Source organism: Capricornis sumatraensis, chromosome 9 (genome assembly GCF_032405125.1).
Source record: "Capricornis sumatraensis isolate serow.1 chromosome 9, serow.2, whole genome shotgun sequence".
Lineage (NCBI taxonomy): Eukaryota > Metazoa > Chordata > Mammalia > Artiodactyla > Bovidae > Capricornis > Capricornis sumatraensis.
Genome location: NC_091077.1, coordinates 86,442,482 through 86,448,994, shown reverse-complemented (window position 1 = coordinate 86,448,994; position 6,513 = coordinate 86,442,482). Strand labels below are relative to the sequence as shown.

The window sequence follows — 6,513 nt, the reverse complement described above, 5'->3', positions numbered from 1 at the left end:
CGGATGTTGACAATTTGATCTCTAGTTCCTCTGCCTTTTCTAAAACCAGCTTGAACATCAGGAAGTTCACAGTTCACATATTGTTGAAGCCTGGCTTGGAGAATTTTGGGCATTACTTTACTAGCATGTGAGATGAGTGCAATTGTGTGGTAGTCTGAGCATTCTGTGGCATTGCCTTTCTTTGGGATTGGAATGAAAACTGACGTTTTCCAGTCCTGTGGCCACTGCTGAGTTTTCCAAATTTGCTGGCATATTGAGTGCAGCACTTTCACAGCATCATCTTTCAGGATTTGAAACAGCTCAACTGGAATTCCATCACCTCCACTAGCTTTGTTCGTAGTGATGCTTTCTAAGGCCCACTTGACTTCACATTCCAGGATGTCTGGCTCTAGATGAGTGATCACACCTTCATGATTATCCGGGTCGTGAAGATCTTTTGCCTACAGTTCCTCTGTGTATTCTTGCCACCTCTTCTTAATATCTTCTGTTTCTGTTAGGTCCAGACCATTTCTGTCCTTTATTGTGCCCATCTTTGCATGAAATGTTCCCTTGGTATCTGTTTTCTTGAAGAGATCTCTAGTCTTTCCCATTCTGTTGTTTTCCTCTATTTCTTTGCATTGATTGCTGAAGAAGGCTTTCTTATCTCGCTATTCTCTGGAACTCTGCATTCAAATGCTTATATCTTTCCTTTTCTCCTTTGCTTTTCACCTCTCTTCTTTTCACAGCTATTTGTAAGGCCTCCTCAGACAGCCTTTTTGCTTTTTTGCATTTCTTTTCCATGGGGATGGTCTTGATCCCTGTCTCCTGTACAATGTCACGAACCTCATTCCATAGTTCATCAGGCACTCTATCTATCAGATCTAGGCCCTTAAATCTATTTCTCACTTCCACTGTATAATTATAAGGGATTTGATTTAGGTCATTCCTGAATGGTCTAGCGGTTTTCCCTACTTTCTTCAATTTGAGTCTGAATTTGATAATAAGCAGTTCATGATCTGAGCCACAGTCAGCTCCCAGTCTTGTTTTTGTTGACTGTATAGAGCTTCTTCATCTTTGGCTGCAAAGAATATAATTAATCTGATATCAGTGTTGACCATCTGGTGATGTCCATGTGTAGTCTTCTCTTGTGTTGTTGGAAGAGGGTGTTTGCTATGACCAGTGCATTTTCTTGGCAAAACTCTAGTAGTCTTTGCCTTGCTTCATTCTGCATTCCCAGGCCAAATTTGCCTGTTACTCCAGGTGTTTCTTGACTTCCTACTTTTGCATTCCAGTTCCCTGTAATGAAAAGGACATTGTTTTTTGGGTGTTAGTTCTAAAAGGTCTTGTAGGTCTTCATAGAACCGTTCAACTTCAGCTTCTTAAGTGTTACTGGTTGGGGCATAGACTTGGATTGCTGTGATATTGAATGGTTTGCCTTGGAGATGAACAGAGATCATTCTGTCATTTTTGCGATTGCATCCAAGTACTGCATTTCAGACTCTTTTCTTGACCATGATGGCTACTCTATTTCTTCTGAGGAATTCCTGCCTGCAGTAGTAGATATAATGGTCATCTGAGTTAAATTCACCCATTCCAGTCTTTTAGTTCACTGATTCCTAGAATGTTGACGTTCACTCTTGCAATCTCTTGTTTGACCACTTCCAATTTGCCCTGATTCATGGACCTGACATTCCAGGTTCCTATGCAATATTGCTCTTTACAGCATCGGACCTTGCTTCTATCACCAGTCACATCCACAGCTGAGTATTTTTTTTGCTTTGGCTCCATCCCTTCATTCTTTCTGGAGTTATTTCTCCACTGATCTCCAGTAGCATATTGGGCACCTACTGACCTGGGGAGTTCCTCTTTCAGTATCCTATCATTTTGCCTTTTCATACTGTTCATGGGGTTCTCAAGGCAAGAATACTGAAGTGGTTTGCCATTCCCTTCTCCAGTGGACCACATTCTGTCAGACCTCTCCACCATGACCCACCCATCTTGGGTTGCCCCTTGGGCATGGCTTGGTTTCATTGAGTTAGACAAGGCTGTGGTCCTAGTGTGATCAGACTGACTAGTTTTCTGTGAGCATGGTTTCAGTGTGTCTGCCCTCTGATGCCCTCTTGCAACACCTACCATCTTACTTGGCTTTTCTCTTAACTCTTACCTTCTCTTACCACCGCCCTTCCTGACCATCAACGTGGGATAGCTCCTTAGGCCCTCCTGCACCCTCGCAGCCACTGCTCCTCAGGTTGTTCCTCCCGGCCGCTGCCCCGGCCTCGGGTGTGAGGTGGCTCCTCAGGGCCACCACCCCTGGCTTTGGGTGCGAGGTGGCTTCTCCTGGCTGCCCCTAGCCTCCGAAGCAGGGTAGCTCCTCTTGGCCGCCACCCCTGACCTCAGACCTGGGGTGTCTCCTCCCTGCCGCCCCTGGCCTCGGAGGCGGGGTAGCTCCTCTCGGCTGCCACCCCTGACCTCGGACGCAGGGAAGCTCCTTCCGGTCACTGCCCCTGACCTCGGACGTAGGGTAACTCCTCTCGGTTGCGCTTAGTGCACCAGCGGCTGCGGCCCGGTGCACTAAGCGCGGCCGAGAGGAGTTATTAACTAACCAGATTACAGAAATAATCATAATAGATATCTTAGTTCATCCTTCTAATAAGCTTGTTGATCTGATTTTCCCTGTTGCCAGTATCTCTACCTTCTACAAAATGAGTGGTCTTTTTCTTCATTCCATTTCATGGAGAATACAATTTGAAGGTCCAGAGGAAGTTGTTTGCTTCTTTGAAATGTTTTCCAACAGTACAGATCTCATGAATCAGATCCGCTTTGTAGATAATGCCATATTTGCCACAGATTGAGCAATCAGCTTTTTATCTGTCAGGGCAAATTGCTTCTTGCCAATTTTGCCCTAACCATGCTTGTAAATAAATTCATTTACTGACGTCAGGTTTGGGTACTCCTGTACAATGTATGGTTCCACAATTCTCAGCATGTAAATTGAAGCCTTGTTGACTTTACAGAGGTGCCATTGAAGATCCGATGGAGGCAAAGAAGCTCCAACACTTTTTAAACCTTGGGCTCACACCATTGATACCTGATGATTTTAAATGAAGATTTGGGTTCTGAGGGTACGTAAAAGTTGCTGCTTTTTCTTATCATCCTAGCCATTCAAATTTCAGTTCTATACATCTGCTTGTACTCCATGTGACAAGGCTTAGCTCTTTCATAGGTATGCGTCCTCCTTGCCTTTCAAAGCATCTTTGGATCAAGCTTCTTTCTCAGATGCTTAATCCTAAACTCTGCGAAATTCTTCCACTTTTTCTTAAGGGTTTCTGGTACAATAGGAGCCTTCTTTTTCTTCTCTTTTGCATCCTCAATGGTCCCAACTGGGAAGAGTACTCAATGACTTTTCATTGGTGTGTCTAGTCCATTTCGGAGAAGGCAATGGCACCCCACTCCAGTACTCTTGCCTGGAAAATCCCATGGATGGAGGAGCCTGGTAGGCTGTAGTCCATGGGGTCGCTAAGAGTTGGACACGACTGAGCGACTTCACTTTCACTTTTCACTTTCATGCATTGGAGAAGGAAATGGCAACCCGCTCCAGTTTTCTTGCCTGGAGAATCTCAGGAATGGTGGAGCCTGATGGGCTGCCATCCACGGGGTCGCACAGAGTTGGACACGACTGAAGCGACTTAGCAGCAGCAGCAGCAGTCCATTTATATTTGAAGTAATTATTGCCAGTTGATAATTGTTTGGGGGTTGTTTGATAGTTCCTTTTTGTTCCTTCTTTTGTTCTTTTCCTTTATGATTAGATGACTAGTTTATTTTTAGATTTTCATCTCCTGTGTGTGTGTATATCTATTATAGATTTTGGGTTTGTAGTTACCATAAGGCTTATATATATATAGGAATCTTTCTATATATACAAATGCATTTAAGTTGATTTTCTCTTAATTTCAAATGCATTTCAACAAACCTTCATTCTTACTCCCCTCTCCCCATGATTGCTGTTTCTGACGTCATATTTTATACATTTTTGTTTTGTAAATCCCATAACTGCTTATTGTGGCTGTGTACATTTTGCTAGTTTTGTCTTTTAACCTTCCTGCTAACTTTATATGTGGCTGATTTACTACATTTACTGTGTATTTGCCTTTATTAGTGAGCTTTTTCCTTTTGTAATTTTCACATTTCTAGTTGTATCCTTCCCTTTTTCACTTTTTAAAGCCCCTGTAACTTTTCTTGTAAAGCTGATTTGGTGGTGTTGAACTTTTAGATTTTGCTTGTCTGTAAAACTTTTTGATCTCTTCATCAAATCTGATGAAAACAGTGCCAAGTAGGGTATTCTTGGTTGTAGGTTTCCCCCTTTCATTGCTTTAAATATATTGTACCATCCACTTCTAGCCTGCGGAGTTTTTGCTGAAAAGTCAGATTATAGCCTTATGGGAATTCCCTTGTATGTAATTTGTTGCCTTTCCCTTGCTGTTTTAATATCCTCTTTATATTCAGCCTTTGCCATTTTAATTACAGTGTGTCTCAGCTTGACCCTCTTTGGGTTGATACTGTTTGGGACTCTGTGCTTCCTAGATCTGGATATCTGTTTTGTTTCTCAAGGAAGTTTTCAGCTATTATGTTCAAAAGTATTCTCTGCTCCTTTCTCTCTTTTCTTTTTCTGGGATCCCTATGTTGTGGATGTTAATATGCTTGATGTCTCAGAGATTTCTTAAACTGTCCTAATTTTTTCCTTATGTTCAGCCTCATTGATTTCTGCCACTCTGCCTTCCAGCTTATTGATCCATTCTCATTCCTCTGCATCTTCTAATATATGTTGATTCCTCCTAGTGTATTTTTTTTTCATTTCAGTTTTGTATTCATCAGCTCTGTTTAGTCCTTCTTTATGTCTTCTAACGCTTGTTAAACTTCTCGTCACATTCGTCTCTTCTCTCAAGTCTCTGCTAATCTTTATGATCATTACCATCTCCACTCATGTAGTTCTCCTGAGGATTTGTTTTATTCCTTCCTTTGAAATATGTTCTTCTGTCATCTCTTTTTGCTCAATTTGCTGTACCTATTCCTTTGTATCTCATAGGTTGACTACATCCCCCAACTTGGAGAAGTGGCCTTTTTAGGAGACATCCTATGCATCTTAGCAGTGCATGCCCCTCTGGTCTTCTGAGCTATCTTCTGTAGGGGTCTCCCCTAGTTTGGACTCTGTGATCCTTCTGTTGCGGCAGGCTGACTACTGTGGGCAGTCTAGTAGGCATGGCTGACCCCATGTACCAGGGTGCCAGGCTCTGCCTTGTGTGGAGACTACTGGCCAGTGGTTGGCAGGGCTGTGTCATGAGATTGCTGGATATGGGACCCTGGGGGATCCCAGGGCTGGTTCTGGCCCACTGGTATGCATAAACAGGCTCTGAGATGGGTAGTTGTAAGGTCAGGATTCCCAGTCAATTCCTAGTGTCAGCCTGCTGATACATGGGATCAATTCCTAATATGACTGGCTGCAGGTCATAGGATGTCCCAAAGCTGGTACTGTCCCACTGGTGAGTAGGGCTGGATCCAGGCAGTTGGTTAAGGGGTCCAAGGTATCTCAGAGCTGATGTTGGCCTGCTGTTTGGTGGGACCAGGACCCATAGCATCCTGGAGCTGCTGCAAACTTGCTGGTGGGCTGGCTGGGTCCTGACAGGGCAGGCTGAAGAGCTGTGGTGGTCCTGGGGTTGATGTCCACCTGCTGATGGGTGGTGTCAGCACCCACAAGATCCTAGGGCTGGTACCTGACCTTCAGTGGGTGAAGCCAAGTCTAGGTGCTCTACCAGCCCCCCAGCAGGCAGAGTTGGATCCTGGGGTCCTGAGGCTCCTGGAGCTGGTGTTGACTCTCTTGTGGGTGAGGTCTTTTCCTGACACAGCTGACTACACGGTCCAGCTCTATGGGCTCAGGGGGTTTAAGTCAGAAGCTGGTGCCAGCCTGCTGGTGGTGGAGGCTAAATCCTGGGATGGCTGGCTGAGGATCCAAGGTGTCTCCAAGCTGGTGTTGGCCTGATGGTGGGCAGGACTGGAGCCCAAGTGGCCCTAGGGTTGATGCCATCTTGCCCGAGGATGGGCTGAGTCCTGTCATGGCAGGCTGTGGAATTGCAGTGGTCCCAGGGCTGGTATCTGCCTGCTGGTTGGTGGAGCTGAGGCCCAGGGCATTCCAGGGCTAATTCCTGCCCACTGGTGGGTGGGCTGATCCTGAGGCTAGTACCAGCTCACTGGTGGGTACAGCCAGGGAGTGGGGGGTCCTAGGGGTGGTGCCTGCCCACTGTGCACAGAGCTGGGTCCTAAGGTCTCTGGATGCAGTGCCCTGGGGTCCCTGGGATCCCTGGGGTCCCTGGGCCTAGTGCCAGTGCATGGGTATGCGCTGCCGGGTCCTGCGCCCTCTGGTGGACAGAGCCATTCCTAGGGCAGCTATGGGCTCAGGGGTTTTAAGTCAGAAGGCCTGCTGGTGAATGGGGCTGTGTTTCTGCCCAGTTAACTCCTTGGGTTGAGCGTCCAAGTACTGCT

The 6,513-nt window shown here is 45.7% G+C and overlaps 1 pseudogene; it reads right to left on the bottom strand.

Annotated features, from left to right (window-relative positions):
* Positions 1-2,612: 2,612 nt before the first annotated feature.
* Positions 2,613-3,345, bottom strand: LOC138085170 (large ribosomal subunit protein uL30-like; annotated as a pseudogene).
* Positions 3,346-6,513: the final 3,168 nt, after the last annotated feature.